General features: G+C 45.6%; 1 pseudogene; it reads right to left on the bottom strand.

Annotated features, from left to right (window-relative positions):
* Nucleotides 1-12514: 12514 nt before the first annotated feature.
* On the bottom strand, nt 12515-15288 carry LOC108519347 (cTAGE family member 5-like; annotated as a pseudogene).
* Between the last annotated feature and the right edge of the window lie 8479 nt (nt 15289-23767).

Here is a 23767-nt window from a genome sequence, read left to right as displayed (position 1 = left end):
CTTCAGGGAGAACAAGAGTCTGCTAAATTCTATTAGCGTTCAGCAAACCCCAGGGCCCCAGTCTCAACTTTGGCACAGGAAAGTCCAACACTCCGCATCCCCTTCCCTGGAGGGGCCCATCTATGGGAAATTTAACTCTCAGCCTACAAGAAAGCTTCAGACTGACTTGTCTTTTTCTCCAGCTCCTTCTAGCTGTGCCATCAGGGACAGCTTGGTGAATATAAAAGATTTTCAAAGCCTGTTAACAAGCCGTACAGCTCTAGAGGGGTGTGTGTGTGTATGAGACAGAGAAACCATTGTGTGTAATACAAATGTATGTTTTTAGAATAATTATTGAAGTGTTCTTATCATTTCAGAGACTCAGTTTGAAGCGAAGGAACTATGTGAGCAGCAGCAGCATGTCCAGGAGAGGGCACCCTCTCACAGCCTGGCTAAAATGCTCAGGGCAGGTCCTGGTTCTGCAGTCACTGCCCTCTGCGGAACGTTGTTCTCTAAGAATTTGTGGCTGCACATGCCCTACACACCCAGCCGGATGCCCTGAGAAGGGGATGCTGTGGTTATGAGACAAAGCCTGTTGCAACCAACAGAGGAGGCCCATCTCTTCCTATGAGGCACCCCTGCAGCTGCCTTCTTACAGTGTCTCCAGAACCTCGCTGAGGACTTCCAACTGTGCACTGATCCCCGCCAGAAGCTTGGCCAGTTTGGTCGGCATGGGGGCCTGATCGTTGTGAGAACAGTGGTCTCCAGTGGTCATGTGCTCAGGACAATTCAGAGAACTTAGAGAAACCCAGGTACCTGGACTCCACTCCAGACATACTGAATCTGAATCACTGGGGTAGGGCCCAGGCAGGTATGGATTTTTGAAACCCCACAGGTGATTTAGATGAGCACCTTGACAGGAGTTAGTCTGCCACAGTTCCATGTATGCTGGCAGAAGACACAAAACTCCTGAGTCAGCAACAAAGCACAGCAAGCAGCATAAACTTCATGTTCAGGTTGGTTCCCTTTGTTCTCTGGCACCAGAGGGTGATGCAGAGTGGCCCAGGTGAATACAGAGCACATGTTGGGTTCATCACAGCAGAGGAGCCCGAAGTTTCAGAAACCCAAATCTTCTGAAAGGCTGAAAGGACTACAGGTAAACCTGCCCAACTTTTACACCATAGTAAGACATTGTCTTTTTTCTTTTTTTTTTTTTTTGGAGACGGTCTTGCTCTGTCGCCCAGGCTGGAGTGCAGTGGCGCCATCATGTCTCACTGTAGCCCTGACCTAGGCTCAAACAACCATCCTGCCTCAGCCTCCAAAGTAGCTGGGACCACACACGCATGCCACCATGCCCAGCTAACTTTTTTTTCTTGCAGAGATGAAGTCTCATTATGTTGTCCAGGCTGATCTTGAACTCCTGGGCTCAAGTGACCTGCCTGCCTCAGACTTCCAAAGTGCTGGGATTACAGGCATGAGCCACTGTGCCTGGCCAACATTATCTTTATTACCATACATAGTAAGCAAATCTCTCTTCCCTGGAGGAGGACTCTTATTTTTGTCTGCCAAGATGATTTCCTTTATAATCTTCTTGAAAAAATAGTTGAAAAGATAACTAGAACTAGTCTGGGCGCAGTGGTTCACGTCTGTAATCCCAGTACTTTGGGAGGCTGAGGTGGGTATATCACCTGAGGTCAGGAGTTGGAGACCAGCCTGGTAAAACCAGGTAAACCCAACATGGTAAAACCTTGTCTCCACTAAAAACACAAAAATTAGCTGGGCATGGTGGTGCACGCCTGTAATCCCAGTTACTCAGGAGGCCGAGGCAAGAAAATCGCTTAAACCCAGGAGGCAGAGGTTGCAGTGAGCCGAGATCGCACCATTGCACTCCAGCGTGGGTGACAGGGTGAGATTCCATCTTAAAAAAAAGGGGGGCGGGGTGCTGGGAGTGGCGGCTCAAGCCTGTAATTCCAGCACTTTGGGAGGCTGAGGTGGGTGGAGCACGAGATCAAGAGATTGAAACCATCCTGGCCAACATGGTGAAACCTCGTCTCTACTAAAAACACAAAAATTAGCTGGGCATGGTGGCGTGCACCTGTAGTCCCAGTTACTGGGAAGGCTGAGGCAGGAGAATCGCTTGAATCTGGGAGGCAGAGGTTGCAGTGAGCAGAGATTGTGCCACTACACTGCAGCCTAGTGACACAGTGAGACTCCGTCTCAAAAAATAAACAAATAAAATAAAATAAATAAAAAGATAACTAGAACAAAAGTGCAGTGGCCCTGCTCATATATGCAGAAATACAAGAAACTACTGGGGAGTTTTCTCCTAACACACTCCTGGTTAAGAATCACTAATGCAGGATATTGTTCTAGATCTACATGCTTTTCAGTTTTCAAAGAACTAATTGAGAAATGAGCTCCTTATAATAGACAGGATGGCTGCCTCATGGATGGAGAAATGGGCAACTGACTTACGGTGTGATGGCAGCTACCACTACATAAATATCATGCATTTTCTGAATATTATACAAAACAAACACCAGATTCACATTTGCAAAAGTAGGAGTACTGTAAGGGTTAAACTAAACAATATATGCAAAATGTTGGCACATAGTAGATGATAAATGTTAGTTCTCTCTCCTCTTCTGCCCTTTGCCTACTTCACAGCCTATCCTGGCTGTATAAAGCCAACAAGAATGGCTTAGACTTACGTCTTTTTCCTGCTACGATGGCACTGCTGGAAGGAGTCCTTTGGAGCCTTTAAATGTGTTCCAGGAGAGGCACCCAGCATGCTAAAAGGGTAATACAAATGACTGAGCCACCAGCACCTGTTGTCTAGGATTTCCTGATCTACCACTCACTCGATTCTACCTTGTACCTGCCTATCATTCCTCCTCACTTTCCCTGCCTCAACCCCACTCCAGTCTCACAGTCCTAAACCTGTTCTCATCCACTGCTGATCACTACTGGCCTTCTCAAGGCCACCTTCTAGAGACTGTCTAGACTGCATGTCTTACTCCCACAGCTCTTACTTATTGATTCATTTAGCAAGAATAATGGTTAGTAAATGAAACGATCTCCATTCACAGATGGTATGATCTCTTTTCTTTTTTTTTTTTTTTTTTGAGACGGAGTCTCGCTCTGTCGCCTGGGCTGGAGTCCAGTGGCCAGATCTCAGTTCACTGCAAGCTCCGCCTCCCGGGTTTACGCCCTTCTCCTGCCTCAGCCTCCCGAGTAGCTGGGACTACAGGTGCCCGCCACCTTACCTGGCTCGTTTTTTGTATTTTTTAGTAGAGACAGGGTTTCACCGTGTTAGCTAGGATGGTCTCGATCTCCTGACCTCGTGATCCGCCCGTCTCAGCCTCCCAAAGTGCTGGGATTACAGGCTTGAGCCACCGCGCCCAGCCAGATGGTATGATCTCTTATCTGGAAAATCCATAAAAAAAGCTTTCAGAACCCATAAACAAGTACAGTAAAGTCTCAGGATACAAGGTCAATATACAAAAAATCAATTGTTTTTCTATATACTAGCAATGAATAATCTGAAGATGAAATCAAGGAAACAATTTACAATAGCATCTAGAAGAAAAAATACTTGAGATAAACAACATAGGTGCAAGGCTTCATAATCACACTGTATCCCATAAATATACACAGTTATTATGTGTCCATTGAAAACAGTAATAAAAGCCAGAAAAGGGTATAGCAACTGAAAGACTTTTCCAGTGTACTTCTAATCAGTAGCATTTGGCACTTGCAAAGAAAATGCAAGTCTTACACACTAAAAATTATAAGATATCATGAAAGAAATTAAAGAAGGCCTAAGTAAGTGGAAAGACATGCCATCTTCATGAATCAGAAGACTTAAGTATTAAGATGGCAACATTTCCAAATTGATGCACAGATTCAACACTATCCTCTCAAAAATGTCATCTGGTTTCTATGTAGAAATTGACAAACTGACCCTACAATTCATATAAAAATGCAAGGGATCCAGAATAGCCGAAACAATCTTACAACAAAATAGGAGGACTCAAGTTTCCCAATTTCAGAACTTTATGCAAAGCTATAGTAATTAAGACCGCTTGGCACTAGAAAAGGCTAGACACGTAGTTTAATGGAACAGAAATAAATTTTTATTAAATTATGAACAGAAATCCTTACTTTTATGGCCAATTGATTTAGACAAACCTAGACAATCATATGGGAGATGAATAGTCTTTTCAATAAGTGGTGCTGGGACAACTGGATATTTACCTGCAAAAGAATGAAGTTGGACTCCTATTTCAAACCACATACAAAAATTAACTCAATATGGGTCATAGTCTTACATGCAAGAGTTAAAACTATGGAACTCTTAGGAGAAAACCTGGGAATAAATCTTTATACCTTGAATTAGGCAACGGTTTCTTAGATAAATACTGAAATCATAGGCAATAAAAGAAAAAAATGTAAATTGGACATCTTCAAAATAAAAATCTTTTGTGCTTTAAAGCACACAATCAAGAAAGTGAAAAGACAGCCACAAAATGGGAGAAGAAATTTGCAAGTCATAGATCTGATAAGGGACTGGAGTCCAGAATAAATAACTCTTACAAGTCAACAATAAAAGGACAATCCAATTTAAAAATAAGCAAATGATTTAAATAGACATTTCTCCAAAGAGGATACACAAATGACCGATACACACATGGAAAGATGCTCAACACCATTAATCATTAAGGAAATACAAACCAAAACCACAATGACATACCACCTCATATGCACTGAAATAAAAAAGACAGACAATAACAGTGTTGGTGAGGATGTGGAGAAATTGGAACTCTCATGCATCATTGATGGGATCAGAAAAAAGATGCAGCCCACGTGTCAGTTCTTCAATATTGGTTAATGTAAAGATACAGTTACCATAATAGCCTAGCAATTCCAGTCCCAGGTGTCTCTCCAAGAGAAATGAAATATATGTCCACACAAAGACTTGTATGCAAATGTTCATGCCAGCATTATTCATGATAGTCAAAAAAATGGAAACAACCCAAGTATCCGTCAATGAATGAATGGACAAACGAACAGTGATATATCCACAAAATGGATTATTATTCAGCAATCGTAATGAATGATGTATTGCTGATACATGCTACAACACGGGTGAACTTTCAAATCATTATGCTAAGAAGCCAGACACAAAAGGCCACATGTTTTATGGTTCCATTTATAGCAAATGCTCAGAATAGACAATTCTGTAGAGACAAAAAGTAGATACAAGGTTGCCAGGAAAGAGTAAGGCATGACTTCTAATGAGTACAGAGTTTTGTGGGAGAGAAGGGAGAGAAGGGTGGTGAAAATGTTCTAAAATTTTAAAGTGGTGATGGTTGCACAATTCTATGAATATATCAAAAACCACCAAACCATAAACTTTAGAAGGGTGAAATCTATGATGTGAATTATATCTCAATAAAACTGTTTTTTTTTTTTTTTAAGTGAGACCCAGCCTTCTCAGATATGTGATGTTAATGTCCAACCTCATTTGTACTCAAAATTGTGAAGGAAGAGAACCTGGGTCCACACACACTTTAATGAAGCATGGTTCCTGAGTGTGGTTGCATCTGGCCCATCTAGAAAATTGTGCCTGGCATTTGACCTGCTAAAAAGCCAAGTTCCACATGGTCTAGAGTTCAATGCAGAAATATCCCTGGTACATATAAAGAAACCACTCCTGCTGGCAAGGGGTGGGCACCAGTGGTAGCAGCCTGTGCCGACCCCCCGCTCCCCCATGCCTCACACCCCTCTCAGTTTGTCAGTTGCCCCTGGAACAGGTACTTCTGGAAATTCACGTGCCCAAGAAAAGTCAAAATGAAGAAGACCTCAGCAAAAACATAGAAATACATCAGTTGACTTGGGTCAACGGCATTACTAAGTACCCCCGGAGAAGCCTGGACACATCTTCAGTGCCTCTATTTTCCTTTCTGCCCTCCGCCAGTGCCCACTCCATCCAAAGTCCCTTTACAAAGCTCTGTGACAGTGGCTCTTCTAAATATCTAGAATCTGCCTGCTCTCTCCTGAGGCTCACTGCCTCCCCTGGTTCAGGCTCTAGCAGCCTCCTCCCACCAACACGTAGCCTCCTCCCTGCTTTCCCTACCTCCAGCACAGCCTAGTTACAATCTTCTGGGCAGAAGCCCCATTGGGTGTGTTTACATCCCAAATTTGTGCAGAAAATCCACATAGCTCCATTGGGTTACCCAGTCCAGAGCAAACATGCCAGGCCTTTCTCACTCTGTCATCCAAGTTAGAAATCCAAGAGAGGAGAGTTTCAAGAAGGAGGAGATTGGGAAGTTATTCACTGGGGTCAAGCTCCATGGAAAGATCATGTAATAAAAAAACTGAAAAGAATCACTTGGGATATGGTCTCAGGAGGTTACTGCAGACCTCTGGAGAAGTCATTTCAGGGGTAAGGTCAGAAGCCAACGTGCATTGGATGAAAGAATATAGGTGGAGTATCAGTTTTATAAGACGTAAAAATCAAGAAAAGCAAAATGAAAAAAGCACTGATGTTGAAGACAGTTTTCCAGTTGCCTTGTTATATTTTCACGGTGGGACTGAAGGGGTGGTGGGCATTGCTTCAACAGAATCACAACACTTTTTGCCCTTCTCATGGCCTGGTGCATGGAAAAGCTTTGGGAAATATTAGCTGCTGCTATTGACGCTGAGGGCACCCACATGCCTTCAGAACCAGAATCAAAAATGTTCAGCCTCTGAACGTCTAAAATGAACTGCTGAAATGTTGCAGATTTCAAAATTAGGGGAAGGTTATTTTATTAAATATCTTTTAGAATATAGGTTTTATAGAAAGTATGTTATCATAGCTACTCTAGAAGTTGAACTTGGGAGAGTCTCATGGTTAGAGGGACTGAGCATTCTGCCAACAACCGGCTCCACCTTGCCAGCCAGACCAGTGAGCCACCCCAGAAGCAGGGCCACCTGCCTCAGTTAAGCCTGCAGGTCACTTGCAGCCCTGATGGACAGTCTGTGGGCAACCTCCTGAGAAACCCAAACTGGAACCACTCTGCTAAGCTGCTCCCAAATCCCTGACCCACAAGGATTGTGAAATAACAAATATTCATTGTCCGTTTAAGGCACTAAGTTTTGGAGTAATTTATTTTGAGAAACAGATAACTAACACAGCCCTGATGGCAATCAGTTATTGGCTATGGGATGCCAAGGGAGTGGATAACTTCCTAGCATGGTGGCTTCTGCTCTGCCAAGGGCAGTTCTTCAGGAAGCAGGTAGCTGCTGTGAGCAATACTCAAAGTTGGGAGATGAGTGCATCTGCCTGGTGAAGAGGCCCTGGACAAGGCACCAATAACATCCACTGGGGGTGTTGATTATAATCTACCTAAATTTAGTTTTGGTTTTGACAGGTCAGTTTGTACACCAACACTACTGTGGAAATATTTTGCATTTCTTTCGAAGGTCTCACCTTCTTAGTGTGTGTATCCAGCGGGTACACAACTAGAACTGCATACACGAAGCAGCAGCAGTGGGAAGTAGCAAGGTGATCTAGAGACACTTTATTACTCACTAAGTCCCGAAAAGTGCTTGCAAATATAGAAAGTGCAGGTAGAGATGATCAATAATAACTAACTATAGTGTCTGCCCTTCATTGCTATTCAAGTCTTGCTTTCCAATAAGACACTTCATAACTCATTCCTAAGTGCACTGTTGGAAGTGGGAGGGAGGGAGAGGCGGCACAGGAATGAGGTCAGGGAGGGAAGAGAGACTCTACATCAGATGACAATGTCTCAGTTGTCACTTCAGGTTCTGGCTGCTCTCTCCACTGTACAGGGAAAGCCACCAAATAGACAGCAAACTGCTCCCCCCTGCTTTCCCCAGAACACTCCTTTTCCCAATCTCTAGGTGTAAGTGCAGGAAGCCCTGAGCACCTAATGGAGTCAGATGCTAAGTTAAACACCCAGAAGTCCCAGTTTCCATGGGGCCAGAGGAAAAGGCAGAGTGCTATTTCCAGACTTCAATGGCAATTGAAAAAGGAAAAAGACTCGTGTGGGTGTGGGGCAAAGGCTGCCCCAGAATGCCCAAGCTTTAGCTTCAATAAACCTATCATAGCCATAATGAGGCAGTGGTGGGGCAGAAAAGAGAACCATCTAGGGTCTTTTGTCTGGCAGAATCATACCTGGTTGAGCAACCAAAGCATCTTCTCCCACCTGCCTCCTATGACACCATTTGGGTTTCTCCAACAGTCTTCCACGTGTGTGTGTGTGTTGTTTGTGTTTAGAAAGAAGCACCTGGTCACCAGAAACTCAGATGCCAGTAACTCTTAACAAAAATACATGGACAAGTGAACACTTGTCACACTGGACAAGTGAACACTCAACCTAACACAGAGCACCTGTGGCCCTGGGATGCTAGGAATGAGGTGGTTTTCTGCAGCGCTGCTTCTCATTCACCATCAGCATCAGAATCAGCATGAGCTTAATGACTGCTTGTTGCCTGGTTTGCAATGATGATGACAATGATGGTGTTGGTGGTGGTGGTGGTGATGATGATGATGATGTTAACGAGCCCATGGACCAGATTTAGTGCTGCTGCCTATTTTGAAATTAAGAAATACATGATGACAGAAACTGAATTCAGGTAGCACTGGACTAAAGGCAGATGACTGACGACTGCTTGGTGACTAGCTTATATGCAATTCTTATGATGACCCTAAGGTAATTGATGATGATGATGATAATGATGATGATCATGATCATGATGAGTTAGATCTGGGAAAACATCACCTGGCCCTCAGTAGCTAATGCATAGTAGTAATGAATACTTTTCTCTGGGCTTGAATAGGAATTCACGGTATGGACGTGGAAAAGAAGGAGGCTCTAGATCAAAAGAGAAAAGATAAGCATGGTCCGTTTTCAAGATACTGTGAAAAGTACAGGTTGAACAATCCAAAAATCTGAAATACTCCAAATTCTGCAACGCTTTGAGTATCAACATGATGCTGAAAGGTCATGCTCAAAGGAAATGCTCATTGGAGCATTTTCGATTTCAGATTTTCAGATTGGGAATGCTCAACCAGTAAATATAATGCAAATTTTCCAAAATCCTAAATTTAAAACACTTCTGGATCCAAGGATTTCAGCCAAGAAACATCCATTTTGTACTGATCTGGAGGCTGAGAACCTTGAATTTTATTTGCCAGGTAGGGGAACATCATCATTAGCAGGGTTTCTTAACCTAATTAGTACTACATTTTGGAAGAGAGAATTGCTGTGGGGGGTATGTGGGGATCTGTCCTGCGTGCTGTGGGGTGTTTAGCAGCATCCCTGGCCTCCACTCGACACCAGTAGCACACCTCCAGTAGTTACTGTGTAAAATATCTCTGGACATTACCAAATGCCCCCATGGGAGGTCAAAAGCACCCTCATTGAGAAGCACTGAGCTAAGAAAAACAGCAGACACCACGAAGCAGTCCACAGAGAACGGCCCTATGCAGGAGAAGAAATGTCAGGCTGAAAGTAGTTCGTGCAGGGAGAGAGACTGTCCTCTTCCAGAGAAAAGAGCTGTCACGACACTGGACGATGGCCCAGAGGCAGGACTTCAGAGCAACAACCTCAGAAAGCCATGATTCTGGAGCAGTCTCAGTGCCTGCTGTCACCACCTCAGACACAGCAGGCCCCACTCACCTTGGCTAGAGCCGCACCTGACTCGCCCAGTCAGGGAGGTGCCACTGCCCTCCTGAGGCCCTCTCATTGGGAAAGCACCTTCTTCAGAGCATCCTAAGGGAAGCTGGAGTTCCTCTTTGACAGGGCTTTGAGATGTTTTCTAGCAGGCTAGGTCCCTCCTTTCACAAAGGAAATACCCAGAGAGCAGGGAGGCGAGGGGCAAGCCCTCCCTCACAGCAGTGGGGTCGACCCAAGCGGGAAGTGGAATCCTGCGGGGAAGCTGCCCCGAGCCCCTCTGCCTGCCACAGGTCCCTGTAAAAATGGCAGAATAAGTGATAGGAAATGCAAAATGTGATCGAGGGCCACGTGGCATTTAAAAAACTACACCTCAGTTTCCAAAGAAACAGAATGCTATTTTGAGAGGTTCTGCCTCATTAGCCTCGGTTCATGTCAGCTTGTGTCTGAGGACAATGCCCCGTGGTTCTATGTTGGAGAGGAACTCAGCTGTGATGCCACCTTCTCTTCCCCAGTCGGCTTGAGAATGACGGCTTCACCTGGGGCTGTGAAGCAGACAGGTAGGCGTCTCACTGAGACACCTGTAGACGCAGAACTAATGACTCACCAGGATGAAGCTCCACCACTGCACAGCAGAGGAGCATGCACTGCACCCAGTGGTGACTTGGGGCTCGGGCTCTGGGAGCTGTGGCTCCTCAAAGGCTGTGTGTTCTGGAGGGACTGAAATCTTCTCCCAGCAAATAGTGGACCAGGCTGGGGTCCCTGGAGCAAAAAGCGGCATGCAGGGCTGGGCTGTACCTGGGGGTGTCAGTACCCCCTGCAAAGGTTAACTTAGCCCGCTAAGGGGACTCCCTGAGGCATCTAATTCAAAGGGTGAAATAATCTAATGAGTGCAGCCACACAGAATGAGCAGGTATAGGGGAGAGAAGGGATTCACTGAAGCGATGGTATGAAACGGGGCAGGCTTTGTAGGGCTCCCATAGCTCCACCCTTGGGCCCAGGGCAACTCCTAAGGCCCCAAGCCAATTTTGAGCCCTGCTAGAGCTTCAGTGTTCTCATATGAAAAACTAGGACAATGAGGCCTAACCACAGGTGACTGTGAGAACAAGGAAGAACATATGAGAAAGTGCTTCATGGGCCCTAGAAGTAGAGTAAATGTTGGTTGTTACTGGCCTAATTCCATATGCTTTACAAATGGTACTTTCATTATAATAAAGCATCTGCATTTCTATGGGAGAAGTTCTAGAGTTATTTTAACTCCTGATAAGAAAATAATAGGCCCATGAGAGACCCTGACCCTGAGGCATTCAAACAGTTTGCAAACAGGCCTGGGCTCCCTGCCAGCCCAGGCAGGCACTCCCTGGGATCCCAGGCTCTGGGGCAGTTTCGGAGACAGCAACCCAAAGCCATGCCAACCCTCCTCTAAAAGTACAAACAGTCCCTGCAGGCTCCCGGGCAAACACCCAACTGACCCTTGATGCTGGGGACCAACAGTGAAAGGGAAGCTATACCCTGACTCCACACTAGCAAAGACAAATGAGCTGGAACCCAGCTTCTTTCTGCTCTTCTTATTGGATCTGGTCTGTTCAGAAAGGCCTTTGCAGTGCTCTGAAATCACACTTTCTGTAGCAGGTTGTTTGCCAAAACAACTGTAATGACCCTCCCCTCCCACATGGTTAATGTTCCTCTCTCCTCTCGACGTGAGCAGGGATCTGGGGTGCATCTGTGACTTGCTTTGACCCAAGGAATGCAGCAGAAGTGATGTTGCATAACTTCCAAGCTGAGGCTTTACGTGGCCTTGTGGCTTCTGCTGTCTTGAACGGCCTTTGACATCCCTTAAGGGAGCTTACTCTAGAGCCCTTCATGAGAGGCCACGTGAAGACAGAGGCTCTGATACCATATTAACCATGTCTTTTTATGTATTCTGACGCTTCGACATCTAGGGCCTTGGTGACCTTGGCAGGTCTGTCCCTCTCAGGGTTAGCCAATTCCTACAGACAGTAAACTTGCCCATGAGCGTGCTTTTCAAACACAAACTAACCAGTCCAGAGCTCATGCCCCCAGCTACCTACTCCATCAGCCTTCCACAGGACTCACACACTCTAGGCCACTATTCCTCTGCCCCAAGCACCCCAGGGCCAAGTACCAGACAACTAGGGACAGCCCCTATACCCAGAGCCTGCTGAAATTACTCAAACTATAATAGCTAACCTTAACCCTGCTCACCTTGCCTCACTCACTTCTTCCCGTGGAAACCACCATAAAGGCTCTTGCCCATGTTTTTCCATCACTCCCGCCTTCTCACTGACCATAGTGCCTCCCTATATGGTGCTGCATGGCACAGCACTTTCCCTTCTCTTGGGATCTGTGAGTAACAAACAATCTTTTCAGTGGCAATCGACTCTTGATCTGTCGGTCTCTCCATACCTGAAGAATAATGCAACCCATATATATTTTTAAATCAACTAAAATGTATTTAATTAAGCATAAAGTTACTTTCACATATGTCTACAACTACAGTAAATACAGTTCTTGGAATAAGGACAAGGCCTTTAGAATTTAAAACCTCCCCACCTGCAAGATTACATATATAAAACTCCCACTATTGTTTAGATAATAGTGGATTAATCAAATTAAAATAGTTATACTATCTAGAATAAAATAAAATGGAAATAATTTACTCATAAGATTCATATTTAAATCATCCTTATTTACAATATACTATCCTGAGAATTATAATTCCATTAAGTTTCAATTTGAGCAAAGTGTAATCACTGAAGTAACAGCAGTTACTTCAACTGAAATGAGAACAGTCAAAATGACTTTTGAAGAGAGCAAAAATATTGTCAGGTTTCTTGCCGTGGTTCAGGATCTTCAGTAGCAGGCTCATTTGAAGGCAGACTCAACCCTGAAGGGAACTCGCTCTACCTTCAGAATGTGTGGGTGGGGGAAAAATGCAGGTCTTGGGGAAGGTAAGGAGGAAAACCCCTCGGTGGATAGACATTTCTCACTGCAAATGGAGCACGTGGTGGACCTGGGACACCCCTTGGTGGAAAATAATATGGAGAAGCTCCAAACATGGTTCCTGGAGGAGGTGGAGGGAAGGGAGGTCCTCTTCTCATGAACGCGCCCCTCACATCCACTGGCAACAATGGACCTCTGACTGGAGCGAGAGCTGGAGGAACAAAGCCAGGGCCAGTTGCTTCATTTTCAGCGGGGAGAGATGAATCAGGCACATTTAAATTACCAAGATTGTCTTTGGTATCATTTCTACCGGATTCCGTTTCTGAAGGCATTGACCCATCCATTTTATCCGAAGAAGGCAAATTAAAACTTCTGAGTTCTGCTGGTCCAGAGCGTCTAGCAGAATTAGAATAAAATGTGTCTTGCCTTTGTGGGGAAGAGCTGAATCAGGATATGATTGTCCTGGTGGAGGAACCATCATCCTACGGTCCTGTTCCCGCGGAGGCGACAGGGGCCCAGTGTCAGAAGGAGCCCTGTGAGGACTGGTTAACCTCTCACAGCTTGATTCTCCTCTTTCATTGGTAATCTGACGGTCCAGAAGATTCCCTGGGCCTCCTGAGCCTCTTCCTCCTCCTCTTGGAAGCAAAGGTGAGCGTCTCAGTGGACCCTCCAACAAAGTTGGAGGATAGAGAAAAGCTCTCATTTCAGATGAAGGCCGACCCAGTGGTGAGGGAGCATATGGGGAATGCTCTCTGCCAAATGCTGTATTTGGAACATCAAATGCATAAGGATCTTTTCTAAAAGTTTCATTTTAAACTCTGTTTCAGCTAATTTTGTCTGTTGTGAGCATTTTCTTTCCTTAAATCATTGAGGTTTCTTTCAGCAGTGCATGCTGCCAAACAATTACCATGTACTTTTTTCTCATGGGAAATAATCTTCCCTTGATAAAAACGCATAGTTCTCTCAAATTCTTCTTCAAGATCTTTGGCTCGCTTTCTGCAGGTCTCCAGCTCTTCGGTGCCATGGCTGATCATTTCATCTACTTTAGAAAGTTTCTCATTTTCTAACCGGTTATTTTCCTCTACTATTAACTTCCTGTAGAGTTTCATTGTATTTTCTTGATATAATTCAGTCATTACTTTAACTTTCTGTTGAAGTTTCTGATTCTCACTTTCAAAGTGTGTGTTTTCCGACTGCAAAGATGCTTGTTCTGTCTGAAGATTTTTAATATGCTCTCTGAGCTCTTTCTTGGTTTCATCAACTTCAGATAACTGAATATAAATTCGGTTTCTTTCTCCTTCTAAGGTTGTTAACGAAGTATTTAACTTAGCTGCATGAATCAATGTCTCCAAAGCTCTTTTCGGAGGATTATGTAAGTAAGCACCACCTTCTGATTCACTGTTCATTTCTAATTCCAAGTTACCATCATCTGTTATGTCTTCTTCCAGCACAGCAGCCCAATCTTTGATCTGTAGCAAGCGTTCAGTCAGAGTCTCGATGTGATTTTCCTTATCATTTAGAACTTGTTCTGCATGTACTTTGGAGTCTTCACATGTTATTTTCTGTTTATTAAGTTCGCTCACTTGTTCTTTCCATACTTCAGCTTCTTGCAAAAGCTGTTTCTGGCTTTCCTGACGTTGAGAATTTTCATTCAAAGCCTCTTGTACTGCTATCTTCAGTCGTTCTTCATTCATTTGAAATCTCTTCAAGGTCATTTTGGCTTCAGCTACTTGAGATTTGAGGGATTTTGACTCATCTTCTAGCGACTGTACCCTTTTGGAAATATCTGCCATCAATTCATTTTGTTCAGAATGTTTAGATTTCTCTTCTTTTAATTCTTTTTCTAGACAGAGTATATCATGCTGAAGTTCAGAATTGAACCTGTTCAGCTTTTCACAGGTTGCCTCCAAACTTTGTGCTTCTGTTGCCTCCTTCTCAAAGCTGGAATCCTTTAAAGATGACTCTACTTCATAGGCTTCATACTCTTTTGAACAAGGCTAAACTTTTCAAGTAATCTACATTTTCTTCAATTAGTCCAGAAAGCGCTTCAGCAAGCTTTCTCTCTCTTCCCGCATAAAGCCGACTCCTAACTGATCTAAAACTTCTCCACAAGAAAAGGGAATANAGACAGAGTATTTCATGCTCAAGTTCAGAATTGGACCTGTTCAGCTTTTCACAGGTTGCCTCCAAACTTTGTGCTTCTGTTGCCTCCTTCTCAGAGCTGGCATCCTCTAAAGATGGCTCTACTTCATAGGCTTCATACTCTTTTTGAACAAGGCTAAACTTTTCAAGTAATCTACATTTTTCTTCAATTAGTCCAGAAAGCGCTTCAGCAAGCTTTCTCTCTCTTCCCGCATAAAGCCGACTCCTAACTGATCTAAAACTTCTCCACAAGAAAAAGGGAATAGCAAAAAATCCAACGACAGCTGCACATATCACCAATTCCCATGGAAAACCATAAGGAGTCGAATCTGGTCCCCTGCCTTCAGGCAGTGCTGCCACAACGCTGCGCGGCTCCTCCAGGAGCAGCCCCCAGTAAGGCTGAGGGGTAGCCCCGGGCTCCTCCATAGCGCCAAGTCTGCTCTGGCGGTGGCCAAAGTAACCACCGCCTGTCGGGGCCACAATAAAGGGCAGAGAATCCTCAGCCTTCCGTTCGGAACGCAAATCTGCACCAGGCAACCGGAGCGGACCACTGCGGAGTCGGCTGCGGGGGGGATCTGGAGGATGCGGGCACCCACAGGCCTCACAGGTCCACGCGGCCCACCCCAGTCCCCTTGTTACGCTCTACATCCTGAGGCAGCACTAAAACCTGTATTTTAAAACAATACCACATGCAGAGAAAGACTCAGGTGACCCAGCATCCCAGCTACGCCCATCCCCAAGCTGACACCCTAGCTAAATGTAGCCTTGTGCATGAACCCAGGTGAGGTCAGCAGAAGAAACTCCCAGCTGACAGAATAAGGAATAACAAATCATTGTTTTAAGTCACTAAGATTTGGGGTCATTCGTTATGCAGCAGTAGCTAACTGAAATACCTGCCACCTTCTCACTTTGGTGTTTTCAGTTATCTGTGGTCTGAAATCATTAATTTGGGTGCTTGACTAAGATTATGCCCCATGGTAAATTGTGATAGGTAATTTTATAGCTAAAATATAAATTTTCTGATTGACCACTGCTTCATTTGAAGAGATATTTATTAAGCTCCTACCAAACGAGGCACATTATGCTTTTTAGATTAACTCCTTCCAGGAAAGGGCTCACCTCTGCCTAGCATGATCCTCAACTGTCCCACGCATGAGTGAAAAACACAAATCTCATCCCCAGAAGACCCTGGGCACTTAAAACAGTGCTGGCACATAGAGAGTGCTCCGCTTACCCATCCATCAAATGGACCTGCTCTGTGTCCATTTCTGAAACACTGGCACTCCTTCAACACAGATGACGCCCTGCCCTGCAATGAGCCATCACCTCCCGCGCATGCACATATTTTCAACTCATCTGGAAAGCTCGATCCTTCAGGAGAGGAACCAACTACCCAGCAAAATGTCCTTCATGTACTGGATGTTCTATAAATATTTTTGCTTAATTGGTTTCTGGAGACTGTTTTTTTGGTTTTTGTTTGTTTTTGTTAGGCACCAGTTGGCTGCTCTAAGCCTGGGCCCACGCTGACCTGATAGTGGGTGTTCACATTGAAACAGGGGTCACATCTGCCACTCCCCAGCCCACAGCCTCCACTAGCTTCTAAACTTACCTGAGATAGAGCCTCCCAGCCCTCCATGCACTGGCCCCAGCTCCCTCAACTCCTCTCTGACCCACTCCCTCCCACTACTCTGCTTCTGCCTTCCCTTCCTTGCCTTTCCCTGAACACAACAAGCCCACTGCTGCCTCAGAGCTTTCCTGCTTATGTTTCCTCTGCCTGGACCATCCTTACTTCAGGTACCCACATGGCCACTCCCTCAAGGATCTGTTTGAATGTCACCTGTCAGCGTGGCACCTCCCACCCTCACCTTAGCCTTGCAGGCTCTATCTTATTTCCTTCCTTTGTCTTTCTCCATAGCTGTCTTCCTCCATCACGGTCTGACATACCACAGATTCATCTATTTGCTGATCATTAATTATGTAAAGGTCCAAAAGGGCCAAGATGCGGTGGTTTTTCCTGTTTTCCCAGTCCCCAGGATGGTGCATGCAGCAGGTATTCGGTAACTATTGAGAAGCGAATGGACACACGAGAGGGAGGCAGAGCTCCTGGGACCTGTTTCTCATTCACGCTTGTTCTTTGTGCTGCTACCTGTGGCTGTTCTGCAAACAGCCTTCTCCGTGCCACGCGGGGGCAGCAGCCTCAGGAGCACCTGAGCCATGCCTGGCACATCCTTCACAGAGCTCCCAGCCCACAGTACATTCTCGGGAAACTGATCTCTTACTAAAAGCTGTGGCGGACTGGAGAGAGGGTTACATGTACACCCTTTGGCCACACTTTCCCAATTTCCCTCGATATGTCTTTCTCTTTCTTTCACTAAACTTCCTCCCTAATCATTGCCAACTTGTTTCTCTAGGACCACTCCAAAAAGCCTCGCCAGCCCCTAGACCCAGTAGGTGATGTTCCACAGCTCCACATGCCCCAGACACGTGGGCTACCAGCAGCACTGACCTCGGTGTCTGCCCAATGACCCATGCTCATCCGCCCATCACAGCCTTGGAAGCTCAAGGGCAGGGACAGTGGCCCCCATGTCCAATGCAGTCCTGGCACATAGTTCACATTTAATAAAAGCTCACTGAATGGATGAATGAATACATACATGAATGAAGCAGAAAAATACTTAGGAATCTGAAAAGTTAGACAGATGGAAATGGCAATAGAAGGAGCTTCAGAGTTAGAAAATTAACACTTGTGAACCCAGGATTCTGCCTGCCATTCAGGACTAACAGAGGTCCACTAAACAAAGCTTTCCAAGGAAAGCAATTTCACAGCTTCACCACTTCCTCTTTCTGGACAAAGCCTGTTAATTCACACACCAAATTAATAAATAGATGAGTGGGCAAACTGCATTCTCAGGGTTTGGTCTGTGCTCCTGCTGTCCTAAAGCTAATGCTTCGTGTGGAATGCAGTTGAGGTCCTTGGGTTGAAGGTGAAAGCTCCTCCCCCTACTCTTGGACATCCCCTTCCCCCAAAGGGCAGGGTCAGGGGCTTCAATCCCTTCCATAAAAAAAATTCTACTGAGATACACTGAATTTTAAACAAATAACCAAGGAGCTAAGTGAGGCAGTTTGTTTTTACCAGTGGCATTCTGAAATTTACCAGGAAGATTTTTAAAAAATAGTATTGGCACCAAAGGAATGGGAGGGGTGCTCCTGAAACAGGTAATGCAGCAGAATGAACCTCTTGGAATAACTGTAATTACACTGTCTCCCTGCTCTCTAACCCAGTGACAACGTGTGCTTACCGAGCTCTTCCCTGATGAGCAGGCCCCTTAGTCCTCTTTTTCTGGATTTGCAGCTGCATTGCAGGGGCAGCTTAAAATAACCCAAACCCAGGCCAGGCTGCAACTGATGTCGGACGCTCTAGGTTACAGAGCTTGGGGCAGCACCACCTAGAGTCTGCAGCCACTATGGTGCATGTCCTTCTGGGGGATGCTAATGACCAGGAAGTCTCCAGAGGATTGGGACAGCCAGGAAATACAGCCTGCCCTCATCTATTAGCCTTTTCTCCTGGAAAACATGTCTGCAGGACAAACATCTGATGCCTCTGGGAAAGAAATACTGCTAACATGCTCTAAAGATGACAAATAAAATCACCACAGCCTATTGTCATCAGGCAGGCCTGTGGTGATCAAGCAGCATGGCTGGGATTTTGGGTGCATTTGGGAGGACCCAGGCAGAAAGAGAATGCCAGAGGCTGTCAGCCTGCTGCACAGCTGCAAACATGTTAAGAGAGACAGACAGGCAAAGCTGACATCTGTCAGGGAACAATTAGCTGCCATCAAGCCCTTAGCCTCTGTTCAGCCCTCTGCAGGGTGTGAGATGTTTGCCAATGTCCTTCTACTCTAACACAGTCTCTTCTTCACACACATTGAGAAAAAAGGAAGCTGAGAGTACATGCTGCAAGAAGCAGTCACTTGATTCCCAAGGTCAGTTTAGCTCAGGAACAATAATCACCAGTTCCATGGGTGCTGTGGGCCAATGCATGCAGAGTCAGATCATGTAACTTGTCATATAATGCCTCATTTAATCCATGAATAACTCGATGAGGTGGGTCATATTAAGCTCGTTTAATGCACTGGGAAACTGACGCTTAGCGGGGCTGAGCAGCACTGTCACTAAGGTGGAGAAAAGCCAGAGAAGTAGAAGTCAGCCAGGTACGTCTGTCGCACTGGAAACGCCAGTGCTCTCCTGCTCACCTTGCAGGTCTGGAGACTGATTGCAGCATCTCAGGCCAATCTCAGGGAACAGGGGACAGGCAGCTCCCACCTGAGGTGTAGGGGGCTGGAAGGGACATTCCTCTTGGGGACCCGGAGGTGACTCCTGGGATTTCCCCACTTAGCCCACCTGCCACCATGTAAGGTGGGCGATGGAGCTGTGAGTCTCTGACTCTGCTGCTCTGGGCAAGTCCCACAACCTCCCTGAATGGCAATGGTTACTTGCACTGTCTGAGAACTGGCCACAGAGTGCATTAGCTGAGACACCCTGGCTCCTCGGAGTGTGGCCCACAGAGCAGCAGCCTCACAGCACCTGAGCACCAGCCCACATCTACTGAGTCAGAATCTGAACTTTAACAAGATCCTGACTCCAGGGGCACATATTAGAGTCCAAGACGCCCTTTTGAGGCCCACGTTTGAATTCCGGCTTCAAATCCCAGCTTGGCCATTTAGTGGCTGTGATTTCAGCTGTTACTTAATTACTCTGTCAAGAATCGATTCAGGTTTTGTGGGCCTAAATCTTATACAATCTGGAGTATTTTCCTTAAGAAAAGAAGGATATACAATTACAAATATAAAATTAGGTATAAAACTGATGTTTAGAACGTAAAGACTTCACGGCAAATTGCAAATATTGAAGAGCTGGAAAGTACCCCAAAACAGTAAACAATATAGAAAATCATTTCATGTTTTATCAACCAATATACTTCCACAATACTTTTAGCCTGTACTTTGGGGCTCTGATTGACTCTTCATCTGGCTACGATTTTATAAAAGATAATTCAGCCTTTCCCCTAGCAAGGTTGATAGAAATGTTTCATTATTGATAGCTGGAATGTGTAGAATATGCCACTTCACGCATAGACATACTCATTAGATACAGCACTACTACTGATTTCTGCCCTAAAGATACAACAGCTACAGTGAATTGTATTTTTTGGAATTGCCATTGAAAAAGAAAACAATGCATGATGTGCTTAAAAGTATATAGGCCACATTAAGCATGCTCCTGACAAGAGAGACGTTTGCTGATGAGAATCGACTCTGTTAACAATTTTACATGTCAGACAATTGGGAGAATTCTCCAGAAGCTTTGAACTCCACATGCTACAGATCTAGGTTTCCTCTACCGTTCATGTTCCTCTACATATACGCAAAGACACACCCCTGTCACCATGCCCCTGGGTGAGTCAGGAAGTGGACAGTGGGAGTAGTCCTGGGTCCTGAAAGTCATTCCTATACAGGGAACACCTGATACACAGAAGTGGTGGCAAATCATCTGAATATATCTCACTCATTCAAATTAATCGTATCTCCAACTCAATGACCTTTTCCCCTTAAAATCACTGACAACTGGCTGGGTGCGGTGGCTCACGCCTGTAATCCCAACACTTTGGGAGGCTGAGGCAGGCGGGTCATGAGGTCAAGAGATGGAGACCATCCTGGCCAACATGGTGAAACCCTGTCTCTACCAAAAATACAAAAATTAGCTGGGCGTGGTGGTGTGCACGTGTAGTCCCAGCTACTTGGGAGGCTGAGGCAGGAGAATCGCTCGAACCCAGGAGGTGGAGGTTGCAGTGAGCCGAGATCACACCACTGCAATCCAGCCTGGGTGACAGAGCGAGACCTCCCCTCAAAAAGAAGAAAAAAAATCACCGACACTTGACACAGGGAACGTGTATGTGCTGGAGGGGACATCGGCAGGAAGAAACCTATCTTAACCAATTACAAGTGAAATATTAATAACTAACCTTGCAAAACTTGCAAAACACATTACCAAGCAAACGAATGGCTGGGCCCCTGCCAGAGCCTGACAGGGGCCTGTGTGTTACAGAAGCCTTGAGGGAGAAGCTTCAGTGAACGGCCCAGTGAATGGCCCAGTGAATAGCCTCTGTCCTCTGGTCTCAGAACTTTCTCCATGAAATAGCGGGAACGATAGTATTTTACATACAGGCTGTGTGAGAGCTGGGGAGAATAGATATGTAAAGGGTTTCTATGTACTTATCATGGTGCCTGGCATATATTTAAGGTTCAGGAAGTGGTAGCTATCATCAACACATTCTTTCCTTGTTGAAAACATCTTATTTTAGTCTGCATTTTAGTTTAGAGAAAGGAGTCACATGGAGCCAGGCGCTGGCTTGGGTTTGGCCCTTCCAGCCATCTAAGCATGGACGAGCCCAGCCTCCTTCCTAGGTTTGCATCCCAGGCAGGGCCTGGGTCCCTGGGGCGCCATTGGCCCAGAGTCCCTCAGGGTCACCTCAGGTTAGTTACCCAAGAAATCCTTAAGTTTCATCTTTTAAATCATCCACCTAAAATTTATTTTACCTCAGTGATTTCTCTTCTGAGAATCCTAAACACACTCTTTCCCCCTTCAATTAAACCAGCAAGAAGTCAGTACCCTTCTACCCCTTCAACCCTTCCTCCACCCCGAGCATTCCTGTGCATCATTCTCCGGCATTATTCTCACTGCATCCTCAGGCTCTGGGAAGCTGCGTGAGCACCTCAGGTGATCCAAACTCAGGTCTGTTTCCCTCACCAGTGTTTTCTCCATTCCCTTATGCGGAGGAGGACAAGTAACGCCCTGTTAACGCTAACCTGTGGGCTTAGGCCCTAGTTCCCCGCCTGCTGACCAGGCGGATATTCACTAAAGAGCATGAATATGACTTACGGGTGCCAGCCCACCTACCTCCTAGTCCCACACTGCACCTGCGAACATCACCATGGGGCTCCGCAGGGTAATTGTTCCTTCCTCATCTAAGTGACTTGCCAGTGGACCAGCGACATCCCAGGTCTCTCTTTCTCAACAAATGGCAGCAGGTTGGTGGGGATGTGATGCTGCCAGGTGAAGGACAAGTTTTATTAAGCCTGGGTAAAAGACTGGGGGCAGCTGGGGACAAAGAGGAGTTTGCCCCAGAGAGGGTGCACAGGGAAGGAAAGAGGGAGAGAGCAGAAGCAGGAATTCCAGAGGAAATAATGTAATTCAAGAACAAAGATGGACAGGTACCCCTAGGTCCCTGAATCCTCCATGTTCTGCCACCCCTGCCCTGGCTCACATATCCAGGTACCCTTATACACCCGAGCCAATCCAGTGAGCTCTTTTCTGGGAGATGCTAGGGAAATGCACACGCTGCTGAGGACTGGTGGAACCAGTGAGTCCTGTGGTTTAAGGACAGTGTTCCTCAGGGCTGTGCAGAAGGGCTCTGCGCTAAAAGCAATTCTGCTATTTACTAAGTATGTGCTGGGCAAGTTACTTAACATCTCTGAGTTCACGTTCCTGAGCTGTAAAACGCGCTGATGAGGCTTAAACAAGACGACAAAAGTGCCTGCAGCAGCCACCCGATAAATCCTAATATCATCACAATCCTGGGTTGACCCCGGTCTCTGCCCCCAGGGAGTTCCGAATTCTTATGTCCCAAACTGCAAACTCAGTGTCCTCCGAGAACATCGCCCCTCTCCTCCCACCTCTAGATGTTTCAATAACTTCTTTGCTGTTTAATGAGAGATTTCACCCCAGTGTCCTCTCATTCCCTTCTGTCCCTCTGGGAATTTCTTCCATCAATTTTGCTGCCTTTTTCATACTTGTCACCTGAGCTTCCAAATATTGATATCTCTCCATCCTAAAAATACTTCTGTGCCTCATCCCTGCATGCTCGAATGTGATCTTCCTTCTCCTCTTTACCATCACACTTCTCAAAATAACGACTGATATTTCTTGAATGTTTCTCTCAAAGGCCCTCTGTGAACTCCTGGTGCCAATTCCAGCTACGCCTCAGGGTCAGCACATCCGCCTGCCACCTCTGCACCTTCAGCTGTTCTCCATCCTGGAGACAGCCCCTTGGTCCTCATCTCAAGTCATCTGTAACACTTAATGCGACTGACACTTCCCTCTTTAAAAATCTTTCTCAGTGTCTGAATATTTTGGAATTGTACACTACAGTATGAAGGGGTGGAAAGACATGGCATCTGGGATTTACTTTAAATTACTTCAGCAAATAAAAAAGAGAAAAGAAAAGGAGGAATAGAAGAAGCAAAATGATATGCCAAAATCTTGACAATTATTTAATTCAAGATATTCAGGGTGGGCATATGGGATTCACTCTTAGTCTCTGTATTTCTACATACAAAGCAGTTGACATTTTCCATGTAATTTTTTAAACTATTTTTAGTTAGTTAGTTTTTGGAACAAGGTCTTGCTCTGTCATCCAGACTGGAGCACAGTGGTGCAATCACAGCTCAGTGAAGCCTGAACCTCCCCAGCTCAAGCGATCCTCCCACCTCAGCCTCCCGAGTAACTGGGACCACAGGGACACATCACCATGCCTGGCTAATTTTTGAAATTAAAAAAAAAATTTTTTTTGTAGAGACAGGGTTTTGCCATGTTGCCCAGGCTGGTCTCGAACTCTTGGGCTCAAGCGATCCACTCACCTTGGCCTCCCAAGGTACCAGGATTACAGGCATGAGCCACCATGCCTGGCCCATAATTAAAAATTATTTTTCTTTCCTGGACCTCCTTATCACACATCCCTCCTGGCTCTGCTCCTTTCTGAAACCTCCTCCTATTCCCATCTGTTTCTTCTCTTTCTCTACCTGCTTTGTGAAAAATAAGTGCTTCCCAAGGCCCTTGCTCGCCTCTGTGTGAGGTGCCGGTGGCCAGTGCCGAGGCCCGAGTGAAACTCCCAGTCCACTGCTTCACCTGAGCCTGCTGTGAAGGTGAGCCAATGT

This window comes from Rhinopithecus bieti, unplaced genomic scaffold (assembly GCF_001698545.2).
Source record: "Rhinopithecus bieti isolate Rb0 unplaced genomic scaffold, ASM169854v2 scaffold_48477, whole genome shotgun sequence".
NCBI lineage: Eukaryota > Metazoa > Chordata > Mammalia > Primates > Cercopithecidae > Rhinopithecus > Rhinopithecus bieti.
This window is presented reverse-complemented; position numbering and strand designations above follow the sequence as displayed.